The following is an 18,693-nucleotide window of genomic DNA, read 5'->3' on the forward strand; positions in this document are numbered from 1 at the left end:
CGTCAAAATCATTGCTTTATATTATGGAACTCTTAAGGTTCATTGTCGTGTTCAGATCATCCACCTACCTAAAGTCAATTGAATCTGTTAAATTTTGTGCGGTACATGTCTCAACCATCTCATACTCCTTGAATTAATCACTCTAAAATGTTAAATTGAATCATAAGTATGAAGTTCCCCATTGAGTAAGAAACTAAACTAACCCCCCCCCAAAGGGTGGTTAGTTTTGTGTCTTATCCAAGTGTTTTAACCCTTGAATGCGCAGTATGACTTGAATGAGTATTCTTATCAGTATCAGATTACCTTGTTGGTGTTAGTACGTCTTCTCTCACTATTCTTCATTTCTTAAATAGTTTTCTGTCGCTGTTCGGAGACGATGTGCTGCTTGTAGAGCAGTGATCATGCGACTGGCTTGGTATTTGTTTATTTGTTACGTTATTTGTTTACTCGGCATTGTTGTGTTTCTATACCAACACAACAATGCAGAGTATAAACAAATATCTGTTGCCATTGTTTGAAGACGTCACCTTCTGTCACCGGGATCTAAAAGACACACAATTGAAAGTATATAAATCACTTTTATATTACTGTTAATTAAATTAAGCAATGAAGCTATAACACACCCATCACAGTTTCTAGAGTTCACCTCAGTGAACAATACAAAACACATACGGATGTGTTCAAGGTCGTATTTTTCTGTGTTCATTGTACACGTTTTTCAGATTCTGTAATACTACAGATTCAGAAATATAAGATATGAAATGTTGACAGAGGAACTACGGTTCCGGAGAATCTGACGTAAATACGTCTCTATAATGTAATGTAATGTAATAATTCTTACATAAGATAAGTACCTGTGATATTCTAAAACGTTTTTACCAGCACAAAATTATCTATTCTACGACGCACTTATTCTACAGCCGATTCACAGCTCAGTTCTTTCCGCAATAACGAAAGCGGATTGTTGACGGCAGTAATGTAACACAACAATGCCGAGTAAACAGATCACGTAGCAATTAGTTTCTTAGGTAACATAACCATTGTTATGTTACCTGGGAAACGTCAAACTTCATTGATATGTTACCTGGGAAACGTCAAACTTCATTGATATGTTACCTGGAAAACGTCAAACTTCATTGATATGTTACCTGGGAAACGTCATCTGTTTATCAACAAATAAACAACAATGGTTACCTACATAGTTACCTTACATTACATTACATTACATTCATCTACCACAGACCCATCTTAAGCGTAACTAATTCAAGTTAAATAAGCAATGTCTTAATCAAACTTTACTCGATTGTAAAGCAAGTGTGACGTATTTACGTCAAATTATCCGGAACCATGGTTCCACTGACAACTTTTTACATGCAAAACAAATTAATTAGAATAATGGCCGGTGTCAAAAGCAGGGTATCTTGTAGAAAATTATTTCGTAAATTTAATATACTTCCACTTGCAAGTGAATTTATACTCTGCTGTCTATCATGTGTGGTGGAAAACTTAGATAAATTTAAAAGAAATACAGATGTACATAATTTAAATACAAGATGGAAACGTGATCTCTATGTGCCAAATCCTAACCTTACTAAATATCAAAAAGGAGTCTACTATACAGGTATCAAGTTGTTTAATAATCTTCCAACAGTTAAAAGTCTAAGTTATTATATAAAGGTATAAGCCTGCATTGAAATATTACCTCTTCACTCACTCTTACTATTCCGTAGATGCTTTCATCTCTGCTGAACATTTTTAAGCTTTATGTATAGCTATAATCTATACGTAAAGCAAGTTTTGCATTTCTTTTTAAAATTTAAAATTCTGAGGTTTTTGTATATTAATTTGTTAAAATCTTGAGTAAGAAACTAAACTAACCCCCCCCCCTTCGGAGGGTTTTTTTTGTGTCTTACTCAAGTCTTTTAACCCCTTCCTTTCATTGTATTTATCGCCTAAATATAATTTAAACACAGAGGCGTCAGTTTTCGTAAGCAGTTTGACTTGAATGAGTATTATTATCAGTATCAGATTACCTTCTCTCACTTTTCTCCATTTCTTAAATAGTTTTCTGTCGCTGTTCGGAGACGATGTGCTGCTTGTAGAGCAGTGATAATGCGACTGGCTTGGTATTTTTTGATTTCTTTGTTGTGAAGCGTTATTTGTTTACTCGGCATTGTTGTGTTTCTATACCAACACAACAATGCAGAGTATAAACAAATATCTGTTGACATTGTTTGAAGACGTCATTTCCTGAAGGCAACGAAAATCACAAATTTTTATAGTAGAAGACTAGAGCAGGGCGCTCCTTCCGGAGCGCGTTCTCTAATCTGATATTCTACGTCTTTACGTCGCTGTTCTTGTTCAGTCAACTTTCTACGTCCATCCCCACCCTTGCAAATCTTCGTCTTAAAATCGATCATAATAGTTTTCGTAATCGTAATATATCGAATGAGGATCAGTTTACCTTGTGAAGTTGTTGGAGTTGGTACTTCAAATACTTGATGACGTCTTCTTTCGCTTTTCTGATGTTTTAAGCCAACTGTCAGTCGATAATCAAGATTGCGGTCTGCTGCTTCTGGAGCAGTGATAATGCGACTGGTTTGATATTTTTTGATTTCTTTGTTGTGAAGCGTTATTTGTTTACTCGGCATTGTTGTGTTTCTATACCAACACAACAATGCAGAGTATAAACAAATATCTGTTGACATTGTTGATTGATGACGACGAAATCACAAATTTTTATAGTAAAAATAAAAAAAAGATATTTCAGCTACCACAGACCCATCTTAAGCGTAACTAATTCAGGTTAAATAAGCAAAGTCTTAATCAAACTTATCTCAATTGTACAGCATGTATGAAGGGAATATTTAGAATAAAGCCAATATATAAACTTCCTTTCCGTAAAGACGTATTTACGTCAAATTCTCCGGAACCGTGGTTCCACTATCACTTTCATTTTTTTTTTTGTGGGGGTGGGGGGGTTGTCTACTCGGTCGTGACTCTGCGTATGCACTTTCGGTGCCCACAACGAAGCTGAAAGCCAGGGCTGGGGCTCCGACGTGCTGGGAGTGGTGACGAACTCCTGTAATCCAACTACTTAGAGGCTAAGTGTTGAGAAATGACTTGAGGTTGGGAGTTCTGGTGTTCTGTGTCCCACAGCTAAGCTCGGTATCAATATGGACACCCTGGGGGGAGCCCGGGGTGGCCAGGTTGTTTAAGGAGGGGTGGATCGGGCCAGAGAGGAAACTCACCCGTATGATGCTGTAATGGGATCGCGCATGAAGACTGGGAGCTGCTTTAGAGCAGACCGGAAGTCACCTGTGATCGGAGCTACCGGCACCTGTACTACGACAACCCCGGCCCAGGGAGCATTTTTTGGAGGGGGGGGGAGGATGAGCCATGTCTCATGGCTCGAGTAGCCTATCTGCTCTCTCGAAGTTCTTTGGAGTCGGCGGCTTCGAGACCCAGATGAGACAGCAGGGCAGACAGTCTGTGTGTGTGTGTGTCCGCCGGGCAGAGAACGACTCAGCTTGGAGACAGATAGGTCTGATATTTTTTGGGTTGTAACCCCCTACCGGAGCCTGAGCCTTGGGAGTTTGTTCTCCTTTTGAATTTATATATATTTTTATTAAATATCCCTTGTTGTTTAATCGGGGGTTCATTTATTAAGTTTTTTGGCTTAACCGCTATTACCATCCCACAACCGTACCACCTCCCGGCCTGGGATAATTTGGTCCAGTCACGAGAGCCAGTAGGGCTGAATTGCCACCTCACAGATTTTGCAATTATGGAGAAGAATGTTCATTCCAAATTAAAACAAATATATTCTGCAGAGAACTTGTGAGACCTACTGATGTTTTAATACTCCAATTTATATGATGAACTATCATTATTTATAAATTAACAATCATTCCATTTATTTAACTATTTCCATGCATAATTTATCAAATTTAACTTTAAATTCACATAATCTGTATGTATGCTTTTTAACCTATGAAAAAGCATTTTTTAAATATATATCATAATAGAAAATTTCAAAGCCTAACTCCACTAATCAAACATAAAAATGAAAACTAAAAACTAAAAGGTAGATTTCCTGTTCCACATTCTAATAAATATGAAATCTGAATATTCTTCAAACATGGCCACTCTCCAGCAATAAAACTTGGTTTCTGGAGACCACAGCCCAAAATTGGAAGAAATCTGTACAATATTTATGACAATGGAAATAAAACAATTATATCAATTATTTATTTTAATCCGTCTGATCACAATATAATTTTATTTAAAATTTATTATAATTAAGATAATAAAATATCATTCATATTCCTTATCGATTGATCGATTTACATTTCGGAACAAACAAACAAACAAAACAATTACTTCTTTAAAACAGGGAAGGAAAACCCTGACAGAAAACCAAGGGTTGAAGGGGCTGCATAGGAAAAGAGAAACCAATCCTTCTAAGGGAAAGAACCCGGAATAAAAACTTCTGGAGGACTATGGGGGTTGGACATCGGGCTAAGAACCCAATTCTGGAAGAAGCTGACACACTGAAAGGGCCGTAGTGGTAAAGAAGAAGAAGAAGGACATGTAATGAATATCGAAACTTTCATTAGGTTTGTACGTCTTCCTCCTCTGTGTGTGTGTGTGCGTGTGCGCGCGCGCTTGGGTGTGTGTGTGGCGTGTGGGGCGTCTGGGGCGTGGTGTGGGGGTGGTGTCTTGTCGTGTGGTGTGGTGTGGTGTGGTGTGGTGTGGTGTGCAGTCGTGTAGTGTCGTGTCGTGTGGTGTGCTGACGTGTCGCGTGGTGTGTCGTCTCGTGTGGCGTCGTCTCGTGTGGCGTCGTCTCGTGTGGCGTCGTCTCGTGTGGCGTCGTCTCGTGTGGCGTCGTCTCGTGTGGCGTCCTCTCGTGTGGCGTCGTGTCGTGTGGCGTCGTGTCGTGTGGCGTCGTCTCGTGTGGCGTCGTCTCGTGTCGTGTGGTGTCGGCCCACACCACAGTACACCACACGACACGACAGCACACGACGACACGACACGACGCGACACGACTGCAGAACACACCACACAACACACCAAACCACACGATACAACACGACAGGACACCAGGCCCCACACGCCCCACGCCCCACGCCACATACACACACCCAAACGCTCGCGCGCGCACGCAGACACACACAAAGGAAGAATACATACAAACAAAATGAAAGTTTCGAATTTCTTCATTACATGTGCGCTTCTGCTCCAACCTCTTCTTCTCTAGCACTACGGCCCTTTCAGTGTGTGAGCTTCTTCCAGAATTGGGTTGGTAGTCCGATGTGCACCCCCCCCCCCGTCCTCCATAAGTTTTTATTCCGGGTTCTTTCCCTTAGAAGGACTGGTTTCTCTATCCCTATGCAGCCCCTTCTACCCTTGGTTTTCTGTCAGGGTTTTCCTTCCCTTAGCCTTTGGGGATTCCTCCCCTACCCACAAGGCAGTGGGGTCACTGAGCTCATGTGGTATTTGATGGGTGTAGCCTGCCACCAGCTACACTCCCACGCTCTCCGGTCTTGCCGCCTCGGTCCGGGACTGCCCCTTATTCGCAGCTAACCCTCATATCACTATCCGCCACCTGTCGCCCGCCCAGTACCTGAGGCTCGCCCTGGATTACGACTGAAATAAACAAACACGACGTTACGGATACGGATCCTACACATCTCCGTTACACTTTTTCGCCGAATGACCCTTCCGTGTAGACGTATTTACGTCAAAATCATTGCTTTATATTATGGAACTCTTAAGGTTCATTGTCGTGTTCAGATCATCCACCTACCTAAAGTCAATTGAATCTGTTAAATTTTGTGCGGTACATGTCTTAACCATCTCATACTCCTTGAATTAATCACTCTAAAATGTTAAATTGAATCATAAGTATGAAGTTCCCCATTGAGTAAGAAACTAAACTAACCCCCCCCCCCCCCCAAAGGGGTGGTTAGTTTTGTGTCTTATCCAAGTGTTTTAACCCTTGAATGCGCAGTATGACTTGAATGAGTATTCTTATCAGTATCAGATTACCTTGTTGGTGTTAGTACGTCTTCTCTCACTTTTCTTCATTTCTTAAATAGTTTTCTGTCGCTGTTCGGAGACGATGTGCTGCTTGTAGAGCAGTGATCATGCGACTGGCTTGGTATTTGTTTATTTATTACGTTATTTGTTTACTCGGCATTGTTGTGTTTCTATACCAACACAACAATGCAGAGTATAAACAAATATCTGTTGCCATTGTTTGAAGACGTCACCTTCTGTCACCGGGATCTAAAAGACACACAATTGAAAATATATAAATCACTTTTATATTACTGTTAATTAAATTAAGCAATGAAGCTATAACACACCCATCACAGTTTCTAGAGTTCACCTCAGTGAACAATACAAAACACATACGGATGTGTTCAAGGTCGTATTTTTCTGTGTTCATTGTACACGTTTTTCAGATTCTGTAATACTACAGATTCAGAAATATAAGATATGAAATGTTGACAGAGGAACTACGGTTCCGGAGAATCTGACGTAAATACGTCTCTATAATGTAATGTAATGTAATAATTCTTACATAAGATAAGTACCTGTGATATTCTAAAACGTTTTTACCAGCACAAAATTATCTATTCTACGACGCACTTATTCTACAGCCGATTCACAGCTCAGTTCTTTCCGCAATAACGAAAGCGGATTGTTGACGGCAGTAATGTAACACAACAATGCCGAGTAAACAGATCACGTAGCAATTAGTTTCTTAGGTAACATAACCATTGTTATGTTACCTGGGAAACGTCAAACTTCATTGATATGTTACCTGGGAAACGTCAAACTTCATTGATATGTTACCTGGAAAACGTCAAACTTCATTGATATGTTACCTGGGAAACGTCATCTGTTTATCAACAAATAAACAACAATGGTTACCTACATAGTTACCTTACATTACATTACATTACATTCTTCTACCACAGACCCATCTTAAGCGTAACTAATTCAAGTTAAATAAGCAATGTCTTAATCAAACTTTACTCGATTGTAAAGCAAGTGTGACGTATTTACGTCAAATTATCCGGAACCATGGTTCCACTGACAACTTTTTACATGCAAAACAAATTAATTAGAATAATGGCCGGTGTCAAAAGCATTGTATCTTGTAGAAAATTATTTCGTAAATTTAATATACTTCCACTTGCAAGTGAATTTATACTCTGCTGTCTATCATGTGTGGTGGAAAACTTAGATAAATTTAAAAGAAATACAGATGTACATAATTTAAATACAAGATGGAAACGTGATCTCTATGTGCCAAATCCTAACCTTACTAAATATCAAAAAGGAGTCTACTATACAGGTATCAAGTTGTTTAATAATCTTCCAACAGTTAAAAGTCTAAGTTATTATATAAAGGTATAAGCCTGCATTGAAATATTACCTCTTCACTCACTCTTACTATTCCGTAGATGCTTTCATCTCTGCTGAACATTTTTAAGCTTTATGTATAGCTATAATCTATACGTAAAGCAAGTTTTGCATTTCTTTTTAAAATTTAGAATTCTGAGGTTTTTGTATATTAATTTGTTAAAATCTTGAGTAAGAAACTAAACTAACCCCCCCCCCCCTTCGGAGGGTTTTTTTTGTGTCTTACTCAAGTCTTTTAACCCCTTCCTTTCATTGTATTTATCGCCTAAATATAATTTAAACACAGAGGCGTCAGTTTTCGTAAGCAGTTTGACTTGAATGAGTATTATTATCAGTATCAGATTACCTTCTCTCACTTTTCTCCATTTCTTAAATAGTTTTCTGTCGCTGTTCGGAGACGATGTGCTGCTTGTAGAGCAGTGATAATGCGACTGGCTTGGTATTTTTTGATTTCTTTGTTGTGAAGCGTTATTTGTTTACTCGGCATTGTTGTGTTTCTATACCAACACAACATTGCAGAGTATAAACAAATATCTGTTGACATTGTTTGAAGACGTCATTTCCTGAAGGCAACGAAAATCACAAATTTTTATAGTAGAAGACTAGAGCAGGGCGCTCCTTCCGGAGCGCGTTCTCTAATCTGATATTCTACGTCTTTACGTCGCTGTTCTTGTTCAGTCAACTTTCTACGTCCATCCCCACCCTTGCAAATCTTCGTCTTAAAATCGATCATAATAGTTTTCGTAATCGTAATATATCGAATGAGGATCAGTTTACCTTGTGAAGTTGTTGGAGTTGGTACTTCAAATACTTGATGACGTCTTCTTTCGCTTTTCTGATGTTTTAAGCCAACTGTCAGTCGATAATCAAGATTGCGGTCTGCTGCTTCTGGAGCAGTGATAATGCGACTGGCTTGATATTTTTTGATTTCTTTGTTGTGAAGCGTTATTTGTTTACTCGGCATTGTTGTGTTTCTATACCAACACAACAATGCAGAGTATAAACAAATATCTGTTGACATTGTTGATTGATGACGACGAAATCACAAATTTTTATAGTAAAAATAAAAAAAAGATATTTCAGCTACCACAGACCCATCTTAAGCGTAACTAATTCAGGTTAAATAAGCAAAGTCTTAATCAAACTTATCTCAATTGTACAGCATGTATGAAGGGAATATTTAGAATAAAGCCAATATATAAACTTCCTTTCCGTAAAGACGTATTTACGTCAAATTCTCCGGAACCGTGGTTCCACTATCACTTTCATTTTTTTTTTTGGTGGGGGGGGGGGTCTACTCGGTCGTGACTCTGCGTATGCACTTTCGGTGCCCACAACGAAGCTGAAAGCCAGGGCTGGGGCTCCGACGTGCTGGGAGTGGTGACGAACTCCTGTAATCCAACTACTTAGAGGCTAAGTGTTGAGAAATGACTTGAGGTTGGGAGTTCTGGTGTTCTGTGTCCCACAGCTAAGCTCGGTATCAATATGGACACCCTGGGGGGAGCCCGGGGTGGCCAGGTTGTTTAAGGAGGGGTGGATCGGGCCAGAGAGGAAACTCACCCGTATGATGCTGTAATGGGATCGCGCATGAAGACTGGGAGCTGCTTTAGAGCAGACCGGAAGTCACCTGTGATCGGAGCTACCGGCACCTGTACTACGACAACCCCGGCCCTGGGATCTTTTTTTTTTTGGGGGGGGGGAGGATGAGCCATGTCTCATGGCTCGAGTAGCCTATCTGCTCTCTCGAAGTTCTTTGGAGTCGGCGGCTTCGAGACCCAGATGAGACAGCAGGGCAGACAGTCTGTGTGTGTGTGTGTCCGCCGGGCAGAGAACGACTCAGCTTGGAGACAGATAGGTCTGATATTTTTTGGGTTGTAACCCCCTACCGGAGCCTGAGCCTTGGGAGTTTGTTCTCCTTTTGAATTTATATATATTTTTATTAAATATCCCTTGTTGTTTAATCGGGGGTTCATTTATTAAGTTTTTTGGCTTAACCGCTATTACCATCCCACAACCGTACCACCTCCCGGCCTGGGATAATTTGGTCCAGTCACGAGAGCCAGTAGGGCTGAATTGCCACCTCACAGATTTTGCAATTATGGAGAAGAATGTTCATTCCAAATTAAAACAAATATATTCTGCAGAGAACTTGTGAGACCTACTGATGTTTTAATACTCCAATTTATATGATGAACTATCATTATTTATAAATTAACAATCATTCCATTTATTTAACTATTTCCATGCATAATTTATCAAATTTAACTTTAAATTCACATAATCTGTATGTATGCTTTTTAACCTATGAAAAAGCATTTTTTAAATATATATCATAATAGAAAATTTCAAAGCCTAACTCCACTAATCAAACATAAAAATGAAAACTAAAAACTAAAAGGTAGATTTCCTGTTCCACATTCTAATAAATATGAAATCTGAATATTCTTCAAACATGGCCACTCTCCAGCAATAAAACTTGGTTTCTGGAGACCACAGCCCAAAATTGGAAGAAATCTGTACAATATTTATGACAATGGAAATAAAACAATTATATCAATTATTTATTTTAATCCGTCTGATCACAATATAATTTTATTTAAAATTTATTATAATTAAGATAATAAAATATCATTCATATTCCTTATCGATTGATCGATTTACATTTCGGAACAAACAAACAAACAAAACAATTACTTCTTTAAAACAGGGAAGGAAGACCCTGACAGAAAACCAAGGGTTGAAGGGGCTGCATAGGAAAAGAGAAACCAATCCTTCTAAGGGAAAGAACCCGGAATAAAAACTTCTGGAGGACTATGGGGGTTGGACATCGGGCTAAGAACCCAATTCTGGAAGAAGCTGACACACTGAAAGGGCCGTAGTGGTAAAGAAGAAGAAGAAGGACATGTAATGAATATCGAAACTTTCATTAGGTTTGTACGTCTTCCTCCTCTGTGTGTGTGTGTGCGTGTGCGCGCGCGCTTGGGTGTGTGTGTGGCGTGTGGGGCGTCTGGGGCGTGGTGTGGGGGTGGTGTCTTGTCGTGTGGTGTGGTGTGGTGTGGTGTGGTGTGGTGTGCAGTCGTGTAGTGTCGTGTCGTGTGGTGTGCTGACGTGTCGCGTGGTGTGTCGTCTCGTGTGGCGTCGTCTCGTGTGGCGTCGTCTCGTGTGGCGTCGTCTCGTGTGGCGTCGTCTCGTGTGGCGTCGTCTCGTGTGGCGTCCTCTCGTGTGGCGTCGTGTCGTGTGGCGTCGTGTCGTGTGGCGTCGTCTCGTGTGGCGTCGTCTCGTGTCGTGTGGTGTCGGCCCACACCACAGTACACCACACGACACGACAGCACACGACGACACGACACGACGCGACACGACTGCAGAACACACCACACAACACACCAAACCACACGATACAACACGACAGGACACCAGGCCCCACACGCCCCACGCCCCACGCCACATACACACACCCAAACGCTCGCGCGCGCACGCAGACACACACAAAGGAAGAATACATACAAACAAAATGAAAGTTTCGAATTTCTTCATTACATGTGCGCTTCTGCTCCAACCTCTTCTTCTCTAGCACTACGGCCCTTTCAGTGTGTGAGCTTCTTCCAGAATTGGGTTGGTAGTCCGATGTGCACCCCCCCCCCCGTCCTCCATAAGTTTTTATTCCGGGTTCTTTCCCTTAGAAGGACTGGTTTCTCTATCCCTATGCAGCCCCTTCTACCCTTGGTTTTCTGTCAGGGTTTTCCTTCCCTTAGCCTTTGGGGATTCCTCCCCTACCCACAAGGCAGTGGGGTCACTGAGCTCATGTGGTATTTGATGGGTGTAGCCTGCCACCAGCTACACTCCCACGCTCTCCGGTCTTGCCGCCTCGGTCCGGGACTGCCCCTTATTCGCAGCTAACCCTCATATCACTATCCGCCACCTGTCGCCCGCCCAGTACCTGAGGCTCGCCCTGGATTACGACTGAAATAAACAAACACGACGTTACGGATACGGATCCTACACATCTCCGTTACACTTTTTCGCCGAATGACCCTTCCGTGTAGACGTATTTACGTCAAAATCATTGCTTTATATTATGGAACTCTTAAGGTTCATTGTCGTGTTCAGATCATCCACCTACCTAAAGTCAATTGAATCTGTTAAATTTTGTGCGGTACATGTCTTAACCATCTCATACTCCTTGAATTAATCACTCTAAAATGTTAAATTGAATCATAAGTATGAAGTTCCCCATTGAGTAAGAAACTAAACTAACCCCCCCCCCCCCCAAAGGGGTGGTTAGTTTTGTGTCTTATCCAAGTGTTTTAACCCTTGAATGCGCAGTATGACTTGAATGAGTATTCTTATCAGTATCAGATTACCTTGTTGGTGTTAGTACGTCTTCTCTCACTTTTCTTCATTTCTTAAATAGTTTTCTGTCGCTGTTCGGAGACGATGTGCTGCTTGTAGAGCAGTGATCATGCGACTGGCTTGGTATTTGTTTATTTATTACGTTATTTGTTTACTCGGCATTGTTGTGTTTCTATACCAACACAACAATGCAGAGTATAAACAAATATCTGTTGCCATTGTTTGAAGACGTCACCTTCTGTCACCGGGATCTAAAAGACACACAATTGAAAATATATAAATCACTTTTATATTACTGTTAATTAAATTAAGCAATGAAGCTATAACACACCCATCACAGTTTCTAGAGTTCACCTCAGTGAACAATACAAAACACATACGGATGTGTTCAAGGTCGTATTTTTCTGTGTTCATTGTACACGTTTTTCAGATTCTGTAATACTACAGATTCAGAAATATAAGATATGAAATGTTGACAGAGGAACTACGGTTCCGGAGAATCTGACGTAAATACGTCTCTATAATGTAATGTAATGTAATAATTCTTACATAAGATAAGTACCTGTGATATTCTAAAACGTTTTTACCAGCACAAAATTATCTATTCTACGACGCACTTATTCTACAGCCGATTCACAGCTCAGTTCTTTCCGCAATAACGAAAGCGGATTGTTGACGGCAGTAATGTAACACAACAATGCCGAGTAAACAGATCACGTAGCAATTAGTTTCTTAGGTAACATAACCATTGTTATGTTACCTGGGAAACGTCAAACTTCATTGATATGTTACCTGGGAAACGTCAAACTTCATTGATATGTTACCTGGAAAACGTCAAACTTCATTGATATGTTACCTGGGAAACGTCATCTGTTTATCAACAAATAAACAACAATGGTTACCTACATAGTTACCTTACATTACATTACATTACATTCATCTACCACAGACCCATCTTAAGCGTAACTAATTCAAGTTAAATAAGCAATGTCTTAATCAAACTTTACTCGATTGTAAAGCAAGTGTGACGTATTTACGTCAAATTATCCGGAACCATGGTTCCACTGACAACTTTTTACATGCAAAACAAATTAATTAGAATAATGGCCGGTGTCAAAAGCAGGGTATCTTGTAGAAAATTATTTCGTAAATTTAATATACTTCCACTTGCAAGTGAATTTATACTCTGCTGTCTATCATGTGTGGTGGAAAACTTAGATAAATTTAAAAGAAATACAGATGTACATAATTTAAATACAAGATGGAAACGTGATCTCTATGTGCCAAATCCTAACCTTACTAAATATCAAAAAGGAGTCTACTATACAGGTATCAAGTTGTTTAATAATCTTCCAACAGTTAAAAGTCTAAGTTATTATATAAAGGTATAAGCCTGCATTGAAATATTACCTCTTCACTCACTCTTACTATTCCGTAGATGCTTTCATCTCTGCTGAACATTTTTAAGCTTTATGTATAGCTATAATCTATACGTAAAGCAAGTTTTGCATTTCTTTTTAAAATTTAAAATTCTGAGGTTTTTGTATATTAATTTGTTAAAATCTTGAGTAAGAAACTAAACTAACCCCCCCCCCCCTTCGGAGGGTTTTTTTTGTGTCTTACTCAAGTCTTTTAACCCCTTCCTTTCATTGTATTTATCGCCTAAATATAATTTAAACACAGAGGCGTCAGTTTTCGTAAGCAGTTTGACTTGAATGAGTATTATTATCAGTATCAGATTACCTTCTCTCACTTTTCTCCATTTCTTAAATAGTTTTCTGTCGCTGTTCGGAGACGATGTGCTGCTTGTAGAGCAGTGATAATGCGACTGGCTTGGTATTTTTTGATTTCTTTGTTGTGAAGCGTTATTTGTTTACTCGGCATTGTTGTGTTTCTATACCAACACAACAATGCAGAGTATAAACAAATATCTGTTGACATTGTTTGAAGACGTCATTTCCTGAAGGCAACGAAAATCACAAATTTTTATAGTAGAAGACTAGAGCAGGGCGCTCCTTCCGGAGCGCGTTCTCTAATCTGATATTCTACGTCTTTACGTCGCTGTTCTTGTTCAGTCAACTTTCTACGTCCATCCCCACCCTTGCAAATCTTCGTCTTAAAATCGATCATAATAGTTTTCGTAATCGTAATATATCGAATGAGGATCAGTTTACCTTGTGAAGTTGTTGGAGTTGGTACTTCAAATACTTGATGACGTCTTCTTTCGCTTTTCTGATGTTTTAAGCCAACTGTCAGTCGATAATCAAGATTGCGGTCTGCTGCTTCTGGAGCAGTGATAATGCGACTGGTTTGATATTTTTTGATTTCTTTGTTGTGAAGCGTTATTTGTTTACTCGGCATTGTTGTGTTTCTATACCAACACAACAATGCAGAGTATAAACAAATATCTGTTGACATTGTTGATTGATGACGACGAAATCACAAATTTTTATAGTAAAAATAAAAAAAAGATATTTCAGCTACCACAGACCCATCTTAAGCGTAACTAATTCAGGTTAAATAAGCAAAGTCTTAATCAAACTTATCTCAATTGTACAGCATGTATGAAGGGAATATTTAGAATAAAGCCAATATATAAACTTCCTTTCCGTAAAGACGTATTTACGTCAAATTCTCCGGAACCGTGGTTCCACTATCACTTTCATTTTTTTTTGTGGGGGGGGGGGGTTGTCTACTCGGTCGTGACTCTGCGTATGCACTTTCGGTGCCCACAACGAAGCTGAAAGCCAGGGCTGGGGCTCCGACGTGCTGGGAGTGGTGACGAACTCCTGTAATCCAACTACTTAGAGGCTAAGTGTTGAGAAATGACTTGAGGTTGGGAGTTCTGGTGTTCTGTGTCCCACAGCTAAGCTCGGTATCAATATGGACACCCTGGGGGGAGCCCGGGGTGGCCAGGTTGTTTAAGGAGGGGTGGATCGGGCCAGAGAGGAAACTCACCCGTATGATGCTGTAATGGGATCGCGCATGAAGACTGGGAGCTGCTTTAGAGCAGACCGGAAGTCACCTGTGATCGGAGCTACCGGCACCTGTACTACGACAACCCCGGCCCAGGGAGCATTTTTTGGAGGGGGGGGGGAGGATGAGCCATGTCTCATGGCTCGAGTAGCCTATCTGCTCTCTCGAAGTTCTTTGGAGTCGGCGGCTTCGAGACCCAGATGAGACAGCAGGGCAGACAGTCTGTGTGTGTGTGTGTCCGCCGGGCAGAGAACGACTCAGCTTGGAGACAGATAGGTCTGATATTTTTTGGGTTGTAACCCCCTACCGGAGCCTGAGCCTTGGGAGTTTGTTCTCCTTTTGAATTTATATATATTTTTATTAAATATCCCTTGTTGTTTAATCGGGGGTTCATTTATTAAGTTTTTTGGCTTAACCGCTATTACCATCCCACAACCGTACCACCTCCCGGCCTGGGATAATTTGGTCCAGTCACGAGAGCCAGTAGGGCTGAATTGCCACCTCACAGATTTTGCAATTATGGAGAAGAATGTTCATTCCAAATTAAAACAAATATATTCTGCAGAGAACTTGTGAGACCTACTGATGTTTTAATACTCCAATTTATATGATGAACTATCATTATTTATAAATTAACAATCATTCCATTTATTTAACTATTTCCATGCATAATTTATCAAATTTAACTTTAAATTCACATAATCTGTATGTATGCTTTTTAACCTATGAAAAAGCATTTTTTAAATATATATCATAATAGAAAATTTCAAAGCCTAACTCCACTAATCAAACATAAAAATGAAAACTAAAAACTAAAAGGTAGATTTCCTGTTCCACATTCTAATAAATATGAAATCTGAATATTCTTCAAACATGGCCACTCTCCAGCAATAAAACTTGGTTTCTGGAGACCACAGCCCAAAATTGGAAGAAATCTGTACAATATTTATGACAATGGAAATAAAACAATTATATCAATTATTTATTTTAATCCGTCTGATCACAATATAATTTTATTTAAAATTTATTATAATTAAGATAATAAAATATCATTCATATTCCTTATCGATTGATCGATTTACATTTCGGAACAAACAAACAAACAAAACAATTACTTCTTTAAAACAGGGAAGGAAGACCCTGACAGAAAACCAAGGGTTGAAGGGGCTGCATAGGAAAAGAGAAACCAATCCTTCTAAGGGAAAGAACCCGGAATAAAAACTTCTGGAGGACTATGGGGGTTGGACATCGGGCTAAGAACCCAATTCTGGAAGAAGCTGACACACTGAAAGGGCCGTAGTGGTAAAGAAGAAGAAGAAGGACATGTAATGAATATCGAAACTTTCATTAGGTTTGTACGTCTTCCTCCTCTGTGTGTGTGTGTGCGTGTGCGCGCGCGCTTGGGTGTGTGTGTGGCGTGTGGGGCGTCTGGGGCGTGGTGTGGGGGTGGTGTCTTGTCGTGTGGTGTGGTGTGGTGTGGTGTGGTGTGGTGTGCAGTCGTGTGGTGTCGTGTCGTGTGGTGTGCTGACGTGTCGCGTGGTGTGTCGTCTCGTGTGGCGTCGTCTCGTGTGGCGTCGTCTCGTGTGGCGTCGTCTCGTGTGGCGTCGTCTCGTGTGGCGTCGTCTCGTGTGGCGTCCTCTCGTGTGGCGTCGTGTCGTGTGGCGTCCTGTCGTGTGGCGTCGTGTCGTGTGGCGTCGTCTCGTGTGGCGTCGTCTCGTGTGGCGTCGTCTCGTGTCGTGTGGTGTCGGCCCACACCACAGTACACCACACGACACGACAGCACACGACGACACGACACGACGCGACACGACTGCAGAACACACCACACAACACACCAAACCACACGATACAACACGACAGGACACCAGGCCCCACACGCCCCACGCCCCACGCCACATACACACACCCAAACGCTCGCGCGCGCACGCAGACACACACAAAGGAAGAATACATACAAACAAAATGAAAGTTTCGAATTTCTTCATTACATGTGCGCTTCTGCTCCAACCTCTTCTTCTCTAGCACTACGGCCCTTTCAGTGTGTGAGCTTCTTCCAGAATTGGGTTGGTAGTCCGATGTGCACCCCCCCACCGTCCTCCATAAGTTTTTATTCCGGGTTCTTTCCCTTAGAAGGACTGGTTTCTCTATCCCTATGCAGCCCCTTCTACCCTTGGTTTTCTGTCAGGGTTTTCCTTCCCTTAGCCTTTGGGGATTCCTCCCCTACCCACAAGGCAGTGGGGGCACTGAGCTCATGTGGTATTTGATGGGTGTAGCCTGCCACCAGCTACACTCCCACGCTCTCCGGTCTTGCCGCCTCGGTCCGGGACTGCCCCTTATTCGCAGCTAACCCTCATATCACTATCCGCCACCTGTCGCCCGCCCAGTACCTGAGGCTCGCCCTGGATTACGACTGAAATAAACAAACACGACGTTACGGATACGGATCCTACACATCTCCGTTACACTTTTTCGCCGAATGACCCTTCCGTGTAGACGTATTTACGTCAAAATCATTGCTTTATATTATGGAACTCTTAAGGTTCATTGTCGTGTTCAGATCATCCACCTACCTAAAGTCAATTGAATCTGTTAAATTTTGTGCGGTACATGTCTCAACCATCTCATACTCCTTGAATTAATCACTCTAAAATGTTAAATTGAATCATAAGTATGAAGTTCCCCATTGAGTAAGAAACTAAACTAACCCCCCCCCAAAGGGTGGTTAGTTTTGTGTCTTATCCAAGTGTTTTAACCCTTGAATGCGCAGTATGACTTGAATGAGTATTCTTATCAGTATCAGATTACCTTGTTGGTGTTAGTACGTCTTCTCTCACTATTCTTCATTTCTTAAATAGTTTTCTGTCGCTGTTCGGAGACGATGTGCTGCTTGTAGAGCAGTGATCATGCGACTGGCTTGGTATTTGTTTATTTGTTACGTTATTTGTTTACTCGGCATTGTTGTGTTTCTATACCAACACAACAATGCAGAGTATAAACAAATATCTGTTGCCATTGTTTGAAGACGTCACCTTCTGTCACCGGGATCTAAAAGACACACAATTGAAAATATATAAATCACTTTTATATTACTGTTAATTAAATTAAGCAATGAAGCTATAACACACCCATCACAGTTTCTAGAGTTCACCTCAGTGAACAATACAAAACACATACGGATGTGTTCAAGGTCGTATTTTTCTGTGTTCATTGTACACGTTTTTCAGATTCTGTAATACTACAGATTCAGAAATATAAGATATGAAATGTTGACAGAGGAACTACGGTTCCGGAGAATCTGACGTAAATACGTCTCTATAATGTAATGTAATGTAATAATTCTTACATAAGATAAGTACCTGTGATATTCTAAAACGTTTTTACCAGCACAAAATTATCTATTCTACGACGCACTTATTCTACAGCCGATTCACAGCTCAGTTCTTTCCGCAATAACGAAAGCGGATTGTTGACGGCAGTAATGTAACACAACAATGCCGAGTAAACAGATCACGTAGCAATTAGTTTCTTAGGTAACATAACCATTGTTATGTTACCTGGGAAACGTCAAACTTCATTGATATGTTACCTGGGAAACGTCAAACTTCATTGATATGTTACCTGGAAAACGTCAAACTTCATTGATATGTTACCTGGGAAACGTCATCTGTTTATCAACAAATAAACAACAATGGTTACCTACATAGTTACCTTACATTACATTACATTACATTCATCTACCACAGACCCATCTTAAGCGTAACTAATTCAAGTTAAATAAGCAATGTCTTAATCAAACTTTACTCGATTGTAAAGCAAGTGTGACGTATTTACGTCAAATTATCCGGAACCATGGTTCCACTGACAACTTTTTACATGCAAAACAAATTAATTAGAATAATGGCCGGTGTCAAAAGCAGGGTATCTTGTAGA

The 18,693-nt window shown here is 40.6% G+C and overlaps 3 long non-coding RNA genes and 3 pseudogenes across 4 annotated transcripts; 3 read left to right on the forward strand and 3 right to left on the reverse strand.

The window, feature by feature from the left end:
• Positions 1–3,061: 3,061 nt before the first annotated feature.
• On the forward strand, positions 3,062–3,322 carry LOC147872508 (signal recognition particle RNA; annotated as a pseudogene).
• A 925-nt stretch (positions 3,323–4,247) lies between these two features.
• LOC147872509 (uncharacterized) lies at positions 4,248–8,282 on the reverse strand. Its single transcript, XR_015537155.1, has 4 exons — positions 8,215–8,282; positions 7,784–8,000; positions 6,052–6,291; positions 4,248–5,649 (listed from the first exon to the last, which is right to left on the reverse strand). It is a non-coding gene; the product is annotated as an uncharacterized LOC147872509 (long non-coding RNA).
• A 525-nt stretch (positions 8,283–8,807) lies between these two features.
• Positions 8,808–9,068, forward strand: LOC147872510 (signal recognition particle RNA; annotated as a pseudogene).
• Positions 9,069–10,148: 1,080 nt separating this feature from the next.
• On the reverse strand, positions 10,149–13,670 carry LOC147872511 (uncharacterized). 2 transcript variants are annotated; one of them, XR_015537153.1, is made up of 3 exons: positions 13,531–13,670; positions 11,799–12,038; positions 10,149–11,397 (listed from the first exon to the last, which is right to left on the reverse strand). It is a non-coding gene; the product is annotated as an uncharacterized LOC147872511 (long non-coding RNA). The 2 variants fall into 2 exon arrangements; XR_015537154.1 differs by lacking the exon at positions 13,531–13,670 and adding an exon at positions 12,350–12,827.
• An 885-nt stretch (positions 13,671–14,555) lies between these two features.
• LOC147872512 (signal recognition particle RNA) lies at positions 14,556–14,816 on the forward strand (annotated as a pseudogene).
• A 1,079-nt stretch (positions 14,817–15,895) lies between these two features.
• On the reverse strand, positions 15,896–18,309 carry LOC147872513 (uncharacterized). The gene is made up of 3 exons (XR_015537157.1): positions 18,120–18,309; positions 17,569–17,808; positions 15,896–17,173 (listed from the first exon to the last, which is right to left on the reverse strand). It is a non-coding gene; the product is annotated as an uncharacterized LOC147872513 (long non-coding RNA).
• Between the last annotated feature and the right edge of the window lie 384 nt (positions 18,310–18,693).

The sequence above is a fragment of the Zootermopsis nevadensis genome, unplaced genomic scaffold, assembly GCF_977971745.1.
Source record: "Zootermopsis nevadensis isolate Lab colony 2312 unplaced genomic scaffold, Znev_1.0 Znev_ptg000026l, whole genome shotgun sequence".
In the NCBI taxonomy this organism is placed as follows: Eukaryota; Metazoa; Arthropoda; class Insecta; order Blattodea; family Termopsidae; genus Zootermopsis; species Zootermopsis nevadensis.